Here is a 14,313-nt window from a genome sequence, read left to right on the forward strand (position 1 = left end):
GGCCAGTGCGTTAACCACTGGGCCAGGTGGCCACAATGAGAATCATCCCACTAGGTACATTCATACACCTTGGGAAAGTTAGTTCTAACCCCACCCATACCATGGTTTCAATGTAACTTTTTTCCCTTTTATATATCTGGGATTTTTTTCCCTTCCTTTTATATCACTGAAACCAGTACATCATAATTTAAGTTTGAAGCCAATAAGCAAAGGCATTCTCCAGGTTTTGATCTGCATCCAAACTTCCAAGTTTTTCTAAGCTATTTCGGTAAAATTTTAAATTTGCACTTAAGACTATATTTAATGCATCAAGATTAATATTTTGAAGCCGATCTGAAAAATCATTCTTGAAATTGGCAAATTGGAAATTATGGCACTTAATAAGAACGTGAACGTTGCATTCAGGAAGTCACACAAGTTTTGAAAATTTGAAGCCGATTCGATGAGTCATTCTCTAGTTACGGCATAGATTCCAAATTGTTTAAATTTTCCTATATTGACTAACCTGCACGCAAACCAAACTTAATAGTTACTATCCTGGCCCTAAGATACATCAACCATTAAATACTGAATTTATTCAGAAGAGGTAAGCAGAATTTTGAATTTCCCTCCGTCTTGTCCTCGAATTTGGAGGCCATTTTCTTTTTTTTAACGTTCCATAGTATGTTACCGAGGGTTGTGGAAGCTATTGTTGCCACTCCAGTATGTTAAGGATGGTTCAGGAAATCTGGCCATAGGGCAGCATGTCATTTCTTTCTAAAATCTGGTCCTCGTTACAGTGCACAGGCACTTAAAATTTGAAGGTAATCGGATGAGGTGTTCTCGAGTTATGAACGAAAGGAAACTGAAAACGTGGAGAAAAGAAAATAAAAGATTTCGGTCTACCACTTTGGGGATAACTAAAAAAAAAAAAAGGCGAGAAACTATGTATCCCGGTCACTGCGTGATATGAGGAAGGTATCCCCGTATCCCATAACCTCTGTCACTGGCGTCTTGATGTATGCGATTTGAATAGTGCAGAATGCGACATAAGTTGATAATGAATTTTAATGTTAGTGTTGAACTTTTCAAAGCACCATGATGGTAATGTCGGTGCAGTAGTAAGTATAAATGGGAGAGTGTTGGTACCCGGGGAAGAAGTTGATATCCTTGGAGGTGAAATTTGAGTCCAAACTGACCATGAAGAACCACGTTGTAAATCTTGCAAACAAGGCAGCCAGGAAGCTTACAGCACTTCGACTTATCTCACATCTGCTTGGCAGTAGGGGCTGCAAGATTCTGTATGAGGCACAAGTACGTTCACACCTTGAGTATGCTCCATTTTATTGGTTTGCCTCCCCTCCCCCTTATCTGCTACTGCTTAACAGAGTAGAGAACAGAGCAAGACGTCTCATCTCTCGCCTGGACTCATCCTGGATAGATCTGTCATTTCAGCAGAGCCTTCAACACAGGAGGGATGTGGGTGGCCTTACTGTTATGTACAAGGCCAATATTGTCAAAGTACCACACTTGGATCCACTTCAAGGACAGCGTGAAGCAAGCTTCTATACCACAAGACGGGCAGCCAGCACCAACTTCACTCTAGCTGTATCCTTCTCCAGAACATCACTTCATCTGAGATCATTTATCCCCAGGATGACTCGAGTCTGGAACACGTTTGAACAGCATAATGATATAGACGAGACAAAGTCAGTTGATCAAATGAAAATGCTGGCACACAGATGGCTCCAACTTCATCCTGTTCCCTACTTGTATGTCTCATAACAATAAATATGCTTTCAAATGAGCTGATGTAGGTAACAGCTCTTAGCTTGCCAATATATGGTAAAACAGGACATATAGGGTCCATTTCTAATTCAACCCTTTGAAAGAGACAGACGAACAATATCCTAAAATACAAAAGCACATTAAGCTTGAAAATTATCAAAACTTGCATTTTGAAGTTGAAAGCTTAGTAAGATTGAAGCTCACCAAATGCCACACCCAAAAATTATACGTAAGTGCATTATTTTACCTTGATGCTGATGGGTTCTTGATCCACGGAGGTGAACTTACCCTCCCCTTCCTTGGATCGAATCTGAATGCCTTTCATTCCACAGGAGCTAAATAACCACTTCTGATTGACATTTTTCCCATGATTAAAATAACCATGACTGGCATCAATGACTGAAATGGTGGAAAAATATTTAGGCTATAGGCTGTGTAGGCTGACATTTGCTTGTATTTTCTACAGTAACATAACAGCTCTTCTGAATCACCTTTAAACATTTAGTGACATCATATAATGTTCCGTAAGTTTTGGTATAACAATATTTCTAGTCTAGCTGGTCTCTGTGGAACAGCTGGAGGAGGAGGGTGTTGGTGGTCGTAGTGGTGGGTGTTGTGGTGTTGGTGGTCGTAGTGGTAGGTGTTGGTGGTCGTAGTGGTGGGTGTTGGTTCTGTTGTTGGTGGTCGTAGTGGTGGGTGTTGTGGTGTTGGTGGTAGTAGTGGTAGGTGTTGGTGGTGGTGTTGGTGGTCGTAGTGGTGGGTGTTGGTTGTGTTGGTGGTCGTAGTGGTGGGTGTTGGTGGTGTTGGTGGTCGTAGTGGTGGGTGTTGGTTGTGTTGGTGGTCGTAGTGGTGGGTGTTGGTTGTGTTGGTGGTCGTAGTGGTGGGTGTTGTGGTGGTGGTCGTAGTGGTGGGTGTTGGTTGTGTTGGTGGTCGTAGTGGTGGGTGTTGTGGTGGTGGTGGTGGTCGTAGTGGTGGGTGTTGTTGTGGTGGTGGTCGTAGTGGTGGGTGTTGGTTGTGTTGGTCGTAGGTGGTGGTGGTGGTGGTCGTAGTGGTGGGTGTTGGTTGTGGTGTTGGTGGTCGTAGTGGTGGGTGTTGGTTGTGGTGTTGGTGGTCGTAGTGGTGGGTATTGGTTCTGGTGTTGGTGGTCGTAGTGGTGGGTGTTGTGGTGTTGGTGGTCGTAGTGGTGGGTGTTGGTTGTGGTGTTGGTGGTCGTAGTGGTGGGTGTTGGTTGTGGTGGTGGTGGTCGTAGTGGTGGGTGTTGGTTCTGGTGTTGGTGGTCGTAGTGGTGGGTGTTGGTTGTGGTCGTAGTGGTGGGTGTTGGTTGTGGTGGTCGTAGTGGTAGGTGTTGGTTGTGGTGTTGGTGGTCGTAGTGGTAGGTGTTGGTTGTGGTGGTGGTCGTAGTGGTAGGTGTTGGTTGTGGTGGTGGTGGTCGTAGTGGTAGGTGTTGGTTGTGGTGGTGGTGGTCGTTGTGGTGTTGGTCGTAGTGGTAGGTGTTGGTTCTGGTGTTGGTGGTCGTAGTGGTTGGTGTTGGTTGTGGTGGTGGTGGTCGTAGTGGTAGGTGTTGGTTGTGGTGTTGGTGGTCGTAGTGGTGGGTGTTGGTTGTGGTGTTGGTGGTCGTAGTGGTAGGGGCTGGTTGTGTTGGTGGTCGTAGTGGTGGGTGTTGGTTGTGGTGTTGGTGGTCGAAGTGGTAGGGGCTGGTTGTGGTGTTGGTGGTCGTAGTGGTGGGTGTTGGTTCTGGTGTTGGTGGTCGTAGTGGTAGGTGTTGGTTGTGGTGTTGGTGGTCGTAGTGGTGGGTGTTGGTTGTGGTGTTGGTGGTCGTAGTGGTGGGTGTTGGTTGTGGTGTTGGTGGTCGTAGTGGTGGGTGTTGGTTGTGGTGTTGGTCGTAGTGGTAGGTGGTGGTGGTGTTGGTGGTCGTAGTGGTGGGTGTTGATTGTGGTGTTGGTGGTCGTAGTGGTAGGTGTTGGTTGTGGTGTTGGTGGTTGTAGTGGTGGGTGTTGATTGTGGTGTTGGTGGTCGTAGTGGTAGGTGTTGGTTGTGGTGTTGGTGGTCGTAGTGGTGGGTGTTGGTTGTGTTGGTGGTCGTAGTGGTGGGTGTTGGTTGTGGTGTTGGTGGTCGTAGTGGTGGGTGTTGGTGGTGGTGGTCGTAGTGGTAGGTGTTGGTTGTGGTGTTGGTGGTCGTAGTGGTGGGTGTTGGTTGTGGTGTTGGTGGTCGTAGTGGTAGGTGTTGGTTCTGGTGTTGGTGGTGGTCGTGGTGGGTGTTGGTTGTGGCGTTGGTGGTCGTAGTGGTGGGTGTTGGTTGTGGTGTTGGTGATCGTAGTGGTGGGTGTTGGTTGTGGTGTTGGTGGTCGTAGTGGTAGGTGTTGGTTGTGATGTTGGTGGGCGTAGTGGTAGGTGTTGGTTGTGGTGTTGGTGGTCGTAGTGGTAGGTGTTGGTTGTGGTGTTGGTGGTAGTGGTGGGTGTTGGTTGTGGTGGTGGTGGTCGTAGTGGTGGGTGTTGTGGTGATGGTGGTCGTAGTGGTAGGTGTTGGTTGTGGTGTTGGTGGTCGTAGTGGAAGGTGTTGGTTGTGGTGTTGGTGGTCGTAGTGGTGGGTGTTGGTTGTGGTGTTGGTAGTGGTGGGTGTTGGTTGTGGTGGTGGTGGTCGTAGTGGTGGGTGTTGGTTGTGGTGTTGGTGGTAGTGGTGGGTGTTGGTTGTGGTGTTGGTGGTTGTAGTGGTGGGTGTTGGTTGTGGTGTTGGTGGTCGTAGTGGTAGGTGTTGGTTGTGATGGTGGTCGTAGTGGTAGGTGTTGGTTGTGGTGTTGGTGGTCGTAGTGGTAGGTGTTGGTTGTGGTGTTGGTGGTCGTAGTGGTGGGTGTTGGTTGTGGTGTTGGTGGTCGTAGTGGTGGGTGTTGATTGTGGTGTTGGTGGTCGTAGTGGTGGGTGTTGGTTGTGGTGTTGGTGGTCGTAGTGGTGGGTGTTGGTTGTGGTGGTGGTCGTAGTGGTAGGTGTTGGTTGTGGTGTTGGTGGTCGTAGTGGTGGGTGTTGGTGGTCGTAGTGGTGGGTGTTGGTTGTGGTGTTGGTGGTCGTAGTGGTGGGTGTTGGTTGTGGTGTTGGTGGTCGTAGTGGTGGGTGTTGGTTGTGGTGTTGGTGGTCGTAGTGGTGGGTGTTGGTTGTGGTGTTGGTCGTAGTGGTAGGTGTTGGTTGTGGTGTTGGTGGTCGTAGTGGTGGGTGTTGGTTGTGGTGTTGGTGGTCATAGTGGTGGGTGTTGGTTCTGGTGTTGGTGGTGGTCGTGGTGGGTGTTGGTTGTGGTGTTGGTGGTCGTAGTGGTGGGTGTTGGTTGTGTTGGTGGTCGTAGTGGTGGGTGTTGGTTGTGGTGTTGGTGGTCGTAGTGGTGGGTGTTGGTTGTGGTGTTGGTGGTCGTAGTGGTGGGTGTTGGTTGTGGTGTTGGTTGTGGTGGTGTTGGTGGTCGTAGTGGTGGGTGTTGGTTGTGGTGGTGTTGGTGGTGGTAGTGGTGGGTGTTGGTGGTAGTGGTGGGTGTTTGTGGTGGGTGTTGGTTGTGGTGGTAGTAGTGGTGGGTGTTTGTGGTGGTAGTGGTGGGTGTTGGTGGTGGTAGTGGTGGGTGTTGGTGGTGGCGTTGGTGGTCGTAGTGGTGGGTGTTGCTTGTGGTGTTGGTCGTAGTGGTAGGGGTTGGTTGTGGTGTTGGTGGTCGTAGTGGTGGGGTTGGTTGTGGTTGGTGATGGTGGTGGTGATGGTGATGGTGGTGGTGGTGGTGATGGTGTTGGTTGTGGTGTTGGTGGTCGTAGTGGTGGGTGTTGGTTGTGGTGTTGGTGGTCGTAGTGGTGGGTGTTGCTTGTGGTGTTGGTCGTAGTGGTAGGTGTTGGTTGTGGTGTTGGTGGTCGTAGTGGTGGGTGTTGGTTGTGGTGGTGGTGGTCGTAGTGGTAGGTGTTGGTTGTGGTGGTGGTCGTAGTGGTGGGTGTTGGTGGTCGTAGTGGTGGGTGTTGGTTGTGGTGTTGGTGGTCGTAGTGGTGGGTGTTGGTTGTGGTGTTGGTGGTTGTAGTGGTGGGTGTTGGTTGTGGTGTTGGTGGTCGTAGTGGTAGATGTTGGTTGTGGTGTTGGTCGTAGTGGTGGGTGTTGGTTTTGGTGGTCGTAGTGGTGGGTGTTGGTCGTAGTGGTGGGTGTTGGTTCTGGTGGTGTTGGTTGTAGTGGTGGGGGCTGGTTGTGGTGGTGTTGGTCGTAGTGGTGGGTGTTAGTGGTCGTAGTGGTGGGTGTTGGTTGTGGTGGTGGTCGTAGTGGTGGGCGTTGGTTGTTTGTGGTCGTAGTGGTGGGGGCTGGTTGTGGTGTTGGTCGTAGTGGTGGGTGTTGGTTGTGGTGGTGGTGTTGGTGGTGGTAGTGGTGGGTGTTGGTAGTGTTGGTGGTGGTCGTAGTGGTGGGTGTTGGTTGTGGTGTTGGTGGTCGTAGTGGTGGGTGTTGGTTGTGGTGTTGGTGGTCGTAGTGGTGGGTGTTGGTTGTGGTGTTGGTGGTCGTAGTGGTGGGTGTTGGTTGTGGTGGTGTTGGTTGTGGTGGTGTTGGTTGTGGTGGTGTTGGTGGTCGTAGTGGTGGGTGTTGGTTGTGGTGGTGTTGGTGGTGGTAGTGGTGGGTGTTGGTGGTAGTGGTGGGTGTTTGTGGTGGGTGTTGGTTGTTGTGGTAGTAGTGGTGGGTGTTTGTTGTGGTAGTGGTGGGTGTTGGTGGTGGTAGTGGTGGGTGTTGGTGGTGGCGTTGGTGGTCGTAGTGGTGGGTGGTGTTGGTGGTCGTAGTGGTGGGTGTTGTGGTGTTGGTGGTGGTTTTGGTAGTGGTGGTGGTCGTAGTGGAGGGTGGTGATCGTAGTGGTGGGTGGTGGTCGTAGTGGTGGGTGGTGGTATTGGTGGTCGTGGTGGTTTTGTTGTTGAGCGCTAAATCCATGCGAGTCATTCAGTGCAAGACGGGGTGGAGGCTCGACCCTCCGTCATCCAAACCACTAGACAGACACACTCCCTGTTTGTACTCATCCAGACACCTTAAATAACTAGAGAATGTCTCTTCTGATGGTGAATAAATCACTGATTTTATTTATCATAGGTTAAATATACACACGGTTCATTTAATAAAATCCGGTTACTTAGATCAAGGGCTCTTAACCGGGAGTACCCATACCCATTGGTGGGTATGGTAACCAAGTAATGGGGTATGGGACTACCTCTGAACAATTTTGAAAAACGTTGTTAGATCAGAAACTATCAGCTGTTCTGTTGCTAGCTATCCATATAAAAATTAAAACCAAGTCATTGACATCTTTTGAAGTCATAGTAAAAACATAAGAACGGAGGAACACTGTAGCAGGCCTGTTGGCCCATACTAGGCAGGTTCTTCACGAATCCATCCCACTAACAGAATATTTGCCCAACCCGTTTTCTACACTACCTAAACATTAAGCTTTGATCAATCTGTTTACTCATGTACAAGTCCCACTCAAATCCAATTTCTCTCACTCGTGTATTTATCCAACGTAAATTTGAAACTACCCAAGGTTTTAGCTTTACTCACCCTACTAGGTAGATTGTTCCACTCATCAACCACCCTATTTCCAAACCAATACTTTCTTATATCCTTTCTAAATCTAAACTTATCAAATTTGAATCCATTATTGTGGGTTCTCTCTTGGAGAGAAATCTTCAAGACCTTATTTATAATCCCTTTGCTAATACACATCTTCCATTTATACACTTCGATCATGTCTTCCGTGATTCTTCGTCTTACAAGTGAATGAAATTTAAGAGACTTCATTATTATAGTAAATGAAGCGCTAAACCAACAAGGGTCATACAGTACAGGGGGGAGGGGAAGGAGGAGGAGTATAGGGTAGCAAGACTGAGGTGGAAAGGGCTGCGAGGAGTGCGAGAGGCAGCAGCATCAAAGATTGTAAAGTAAAACAAGCGAGAAGGGAAAAGTTATATGCTACATGAACATAGAAAGGTGGCAACTGAAGAGAAGACAAGAGCAAATGTAGATGAAGAGAAAAGGGACAGAGTAAACAGGGGCGAGGGACAAATAAGGCACTTCTACTAACATCCGTTAATAACCTATATATGCAAGGACTGCGAAGATCAGAGCAAACAAAATAGAGGCAATGAGCACCACGGCGATCGGTCAAGGACAGGCCGTTGAATATATCTGGTCGGCGGTTGCCATAATCTAGTTTCGAAAAAATTAGTGCCTAATGCAGTCGAAGGAGAGTGCTGACAGTATCAAGTTCAGGGATACGTTAGCCATATAGGTACCAGGAATTAGCAGGGACGATTGAGCATATAGTGAAAGGTAATTTGGTGTTTTATTACTAGAATATTTAAATCCATGAGCAGTGGCCCAATTGGAAACACGGCTCACCCCATCCTGGAGGGAAACTGCAATGAGGCGACAGTCAGCGCCTGCACAAACTATAGCAGAGTCATCAACATAAAGTGATGACCAAATATTAGATTGAAGAACAGATGCCAGATCATTAATACCAAGGAGAAAAAAGGTGGTGCTCAGGGCACATCCCTGGGGAACACCTTCAGCTAGGACAAAGTCCGGGGAAAGCATATTATTAGCCCGAACACGGAAATGTCCCTCGGATAAGAAGTTCATCAGGAAAAGTGGTAGACAGCATCGGAGGCCTATGGAGTGGGCCTGGGTCAAGATGTTATATCTCCAAATTGTGTCATATGCCTTCTCAAGATCAAAAAAGATGGCGATAACCGAGTGGTTATTTGCAAAGGCATGACGAACATACTTACCAAAGCAAAGTAGAATGGCCCTTATGAAAGTCATATGACTAGTGGAGAGACTATTGTGTGCTTAAATATCACATCAAACGTCAATTTACCAGACGTTCCATCACCTTGTAAACTGCACTGGTAAGAACAATGGGACGATAGTGCGTGGCATCATGCCCCGGTGGCCTGGTGGCTAAAGCTCCCGCTTCACACACGGAGGGCTCGGGTTCGATTCCCGGCGGGTGGAAACATTCCGACACGTTTCCTTACACCTGTTGTCCTGTTCACCTAGCAGCAAATAGGTACCTGGGTGTTAGTCGACTGGTGTGGGTCGCATCCTGGGAGACAAGATTAAGGACCCCAATGGAAATAAGTTAGACAGTCCTCGATGACGCACTGACTTTCTTGGGTTATCCTGGGTGGCTAACCCTCCGGGGTTAAAAATCCGAACGAAATGTTATCTTATCTTATGCCCCGTAGTATGCGGTTTGCGGAAAGGGAGAACAATGGCAAATTTCCACATCTTGAGAACTTGCGACAAAATAAGATTAAATAGGCATAAAAGAGGACAGCAAAGACTGACTGATGTAAATCGCGCAACGACCGAAATATCATGAGACACGACTCACGAAATTGCAATAACACATTTACAAACAAACCACGGCACGGGTTGTACTTCAACCAATGGCGCGTGAGTTTTAAGACTCAATTGTAAACAAACCATACCCCGGCCGGGATTGAACCCGCCGTTTTGAGACTCTCTGACTTCGGGTTCAATCCCGGCCGGGGTATGTTTTTTTTAAGACTCACTTTCCATGGGTTCGAACACCACCCGTTCCGTGGTTTGATCGCGAGACATGCTGGAATAACAGGCCGGGGTTACTGATGGCTAGTTACGCCCATCTCTGTGGCAAGTGCAGCTGTATCAGCTGACTGATTCACAACAAACCCATAACTTGAACCCTGGATGACATTGCCATTCATTCTGAACACAATAATACTCCGGAGAAATTGGAACGACATCCAGTTCTCGTTCTCGCTTTGCCGGTTAATTATCAGGTGGTTAATAATCCTATTAATTATAATAATTAGGTGATTAACTGTAATCATATTTATTTAGATATCCCTGAAGACGTTCCTTTAAGTGGTTGAAAATTTTTCAACGCTGGTTTACTGCATCGAGACCAGCGTTGGTTTACTGCATCGAGACCAGCGTTGGTTTACTGCATCGAGAGCAACGCTGGTTTACTGCATCGAGAGCAACGTTGGTTTACTGCATCGAGAGCAACGTTGGTTTACTGCATCGAGAGCAACGTTGGTTTACTGCATCGAGAGCAACGTTGGTTTACTGCATCGAGAGCAACGTTGGTTTACTGCATCGAGAGCAACGTTGGTTTACTGCAACGAGACCAGCGTTGGTTTACTGCATCGAGAGCAACGTTGGTTTACTGCAACGAGACCAGCGTTGGTTTACTGCATCGAGAGCAACGTTGGTTTACTGCAACGAGACCAGCGTTGGTTTACTGCATCGAGAGCAACGTTGGTTTACTGCAACGAGACCAGCGTTGGTTTACTGCAACGAGACCAGCGTTGGTTTACTGCATCGAGAGCAACGTTGGTTTACTGCATCGAGAGCAACGTTGGTTTACTGCATCGAGAGCAACGTTGGTTTACTGCATCGAGAGCAACGTTGGTTTACTGCATCGAGAGCAACGTTGGTTTACTGCAACGAGACCAGCGTTGGTTTACTGCATCGAGAGCAACGTTGGTTTACTGCAACGAGACCAGCGTTGGTTTACTGCATCGAGAGCAACGTTGGTTTACTGCATCGAGAGCAGCGTTATTTTACTGCAACGAGACCAGCGTTGGTTTACTGCATCGAGAGCAACGTTGGTTTACTGCATCGAGAGCAACGTTGGTTTACTGCAACGAGACCAGCGTTGGTTTACTGCATCGAGAGCAACGTTGGTTTACTGCAACGAGACCAGCGTTGGTTTACTGCATCGAGAGCAACGTTGGTTTACTGCATCGAGAGCAACGTTGGTTTACTGCAACGAGACCAGCGTTGGTTTACTGCAACGAGACCAGCGTTGGTTTACTGCAACGAGACCAGCGTTGGTTTACTGCAACGAGACCAGCGTTGGTTTATCGCAACGAAACCAACTCTGGTTTATTTACTCCCCCGACCCAGACGACTCCCCCGACCCAGACGACTCCCCCGCGCCAGACGACTCCCCCGCGCCAGACGACTCCCCCGCGCCAGACGACTCCCCCGCGCCAGACGACTCCCCCGCGCCAGACGACTCCCCCGACCCAGACGACTCCCCCGACCCAGACGACCCAGACGACTCCCCGACCCACACGACTCCCCCGACCCAGACGACTCCCCCGAGTGTTGTGGTCGCCTTGTAACTACCAGCACCAGACCTCAGCCTCACAAAATACATTAGTGAGTGTTGTGGTCACCTTGTAACTACCAGCACCAGACCTCAGCCTCACAAAATACATTAGTGAGTGTTGTGGTCACCTTGTAACTACCAGCACCAGACCTCAGCCTCACAAAATACATTAGTGAGTGTTGTGGTCACCTTGTAACTACCAGCACCAGACCTCAGCCTCACAAAATACATTAGTGAGTGTTGTGGTCACCTTGTAACTACCAGCACCAGACCTCAGCCTCACAAAATACATTAGTGAGTGTTGTGGTCACCTTGTAACTACCAGCACCAGACCTCAGCCTCACAAAATACATTAGTGAGTGTTGTGATCACCTTGTAACTACCAGCACCAGACCTCAGCCTCACAAAATACATTAGTGAGTGTTGTGGTCACCTTGTAACTACCAGCACCAGACCTCAGCCTCACAAAATACATTAGTGAGTGTTGTGGTCACCTTGTAACTACCAGCACCAGACCTCATCCTCACAAAATACATTAGTGAGTGTTGTGGTCACCTTGTAACTACCAGCACCAGACCTCGGCCTCACAAAATACATTAGTGAGTGTTGTGGTCACCTTGTAACTACCAGCACCAGACCTCGGCCTCACAAAATACATTAGTGAGTGTTGTGGTCACCTTGTAACTACCAGCACCAGACCTCAGCCTCACAAAATACATTAGTGAGTGTTGTGGTCACTTTGTAACTACCAGCACCAGAACTCAGCCTCACAAAATACATTAGTGAGTGTTGTGGTCACTTTGTAACTACCAGCACCAGACCTCAGCCTCACAAAATACATTAGTGAGTGTTGTGGTCACTTTGTAACTACCAGCACCAGACCTCAGCCTCACAAAATACATTAGTGAGTGTTGTGGTCACCTTGTAACTACCAGCACCAGACCTCAGCCTCACAAAATACATTAGTGAGTGTTGTGGTCACCTTGTAACTACCAGCACCAGACCTCAGCCTCACAAAATACATTAGTGAGTGTTGTGGTCACCTTGTAACTACCAGCACCAGACCTCAGCCTCACAAAATACATTAGTGAGTGTTGTGGTCACCTTGTAACTACCAGCACCAGACCTCAGCCTCACAAAATACATTAGTGAGTGTTGTGGTCACCTTGTAACTACCAGCACCAGACCTCAGCCTCACAAAATACATTAGTGAGTGTTGTGGTCACCTTGTAACTACCAGCACCAGACCTCAGCCTCACAAAATACATTAGTGAGTGTTGTGGTCACCTTGTAACTACCAGCACCAGACCTCAGCCTCACAAAATACATTAGTGAGTGTTGTGGTCACCTTGTAACTACCAGCACCAGACCTCAGCCTCACTCATCTCTCCTCCACTCTTCATTTTCCTAAATTTTCCCTCATTTCCTACACAATAGCATTCTTAGTGCCACTTATCTCTCTGTTTTCCACCTCTAACAGCCATCCTTTTCCTCTCGATTTTTTTTCTCCTGGGAAGACTAATTTATTTCCCGTGATTTTTTCCTTAACTCTGCTACCGTAAGATCATAATGCACTCTTACATATGATAAAATATTGAGCTTCCAAGCGCTTTCGTAATTTATCACATTATCAAGGAACGGGTCCTTGATAATGTTATAATCAAAGGGAAGCGCTAAATCAGTAGGATTATGCAATGCCTGTAAGGGGATGTGAAAGGTATACAGGCTTAATTCAGGGAACTGGAGCACAGAACCAATTCCCTATATCAAGAGCCCCTCACCAGCGTCGAGGAACCTTCCTTGAGGGGTTGATTGTTTTACACGATGGTAGGATTGGTGGTGTCCTCTCTCTGTGTTAAACATGCAAGATTTCAGGTACGTCTTGTTACTTCTACTTACACTTAGGTCACACTACACATACATGTACAAACATGTCTATACACACACACACACACCTGAGTTTTCTTCTATTTTCTTACTAGTTCTTGTTCTTGTTTATTTCCTATCTCCATGGGAAAGTGGAACAGAATTCTTCCTATGTAAGCCATGTGTGCTGTAAGAGGCGACTAAAATGCCGGGAGCAAGGCGCTAGTAACCCCTTCTCCTGTATACATTACTGAAGTTAAAAAGAGAAACTTTTGTTTTCTCTATGGGCCACCCTGCCTCGGTGGGATATGGCCGGTTTGTTGAAAAAAGAAATTCGTTGAGTATAGTACCTGGTAAAGTATATAGTTATTACTGAAAGAATTAAGAGTAAAACGGAGAGCAGGATAGCAGATGAACAAGGAGGCTTTAGGAAGGGTAGGGGGTGTGTGGACCAAGTGTTTACAGTGAAACATATAGGTGAACAGCATTTAGATAAGGGTAAAGAGGTTTTCGGCATTTATGGATTAGAGTGGATAGGGGGGCAATGTGACAGACGTTGCAAATGTATAGTATAGGAGGTAAGTTATTGAAAGCAGTGAAGAGTATTTACGAGGATAGTGAGGCTCAAGTTAGAGTATGTAGGAGAGAGGGAGATTATTTCCCAGTAAAGGTAGGCCTTAGATAAGTATGTGTGATGTCACTATGGTTGTTTAATATATTTATAGATAGGGTTGTAAGAGAAATGAATGCGAGGGTCTTGGCAAGAGGTGTGGAGTTAAAAGATAAAGAATCTAACACAAAGTGGGAGTTGTCACAGTTGCTCTTTACTGATGATATTATGCTTTTTTGAGATTCTGAAGAGAAGTTGCAGAGGTTGGTGGATGAGTTTGGTAGGGTAAGTAAAAGCAGATAGTGAATATAGGAATAAGGTGATGTGGATAATAAAAAAAAATTAGGTAACGAAAGATTGAATATCAGATTGGAGGGAGAGAGTATGGAGGAGGTGAATGTATTCAGGTATTTAAGAGTGGACGTGTCAGCAGATGAGTCTATGAAAGATGAGGTGAATCATAGAATTGATGAGGGGAAAAAGGTGAGTGGTGCAGGAGTCTGTGGAGACAAAGAACTTTGTCCTTGGAGGCAAAGAGGGGAATGTATGAGAGTATAGTTTTACCAACGCTCTTATATGGGTGTGAAGCATAGGTGATGAATGTTGCAGCGAGGAGAAGGCTGGAGGCAGTGGAGATGTCATGTCTGAGGGCAATGTGTGGTGTGAATATAATGCAGAGAATTCGTAGTTTGAAAATTGGGAGGAGGTGCGGGATTACCAAAATTATTATCCAGAGGGCTGAAGAGGGATTGTTGAGGTGGTTCGGACATGTAGAGAGGATAGGACGAAATAGAATGACTTCGAGAATGCCTAAATCTGCAGTGGATGGAAGGCAGGGTACTGATCATCCTAGGAAAGGTTGGAGGGAGGGGGTAAAGGAGGTTTTGAGTACGAGAGGCTTGGACTTCCAGCAAGCATGCGTGAGC

Source organism: Cherax quadricarinatus, chromosome 91 (assembly GCF_038502225.1).
Source record: "Cherax quadricarinatus isolate ZL_2023a chromosome 91, ASM3850222v1, whole genome shotgun sequence".
Classification (NCBI taxonomy): domain Eukaryota; kingdom Metazoa; phylum Arthropoda; class Malacostraca; order Decapoda; family Parastacidae; genus Cherax; species Cherax quadricarinatus.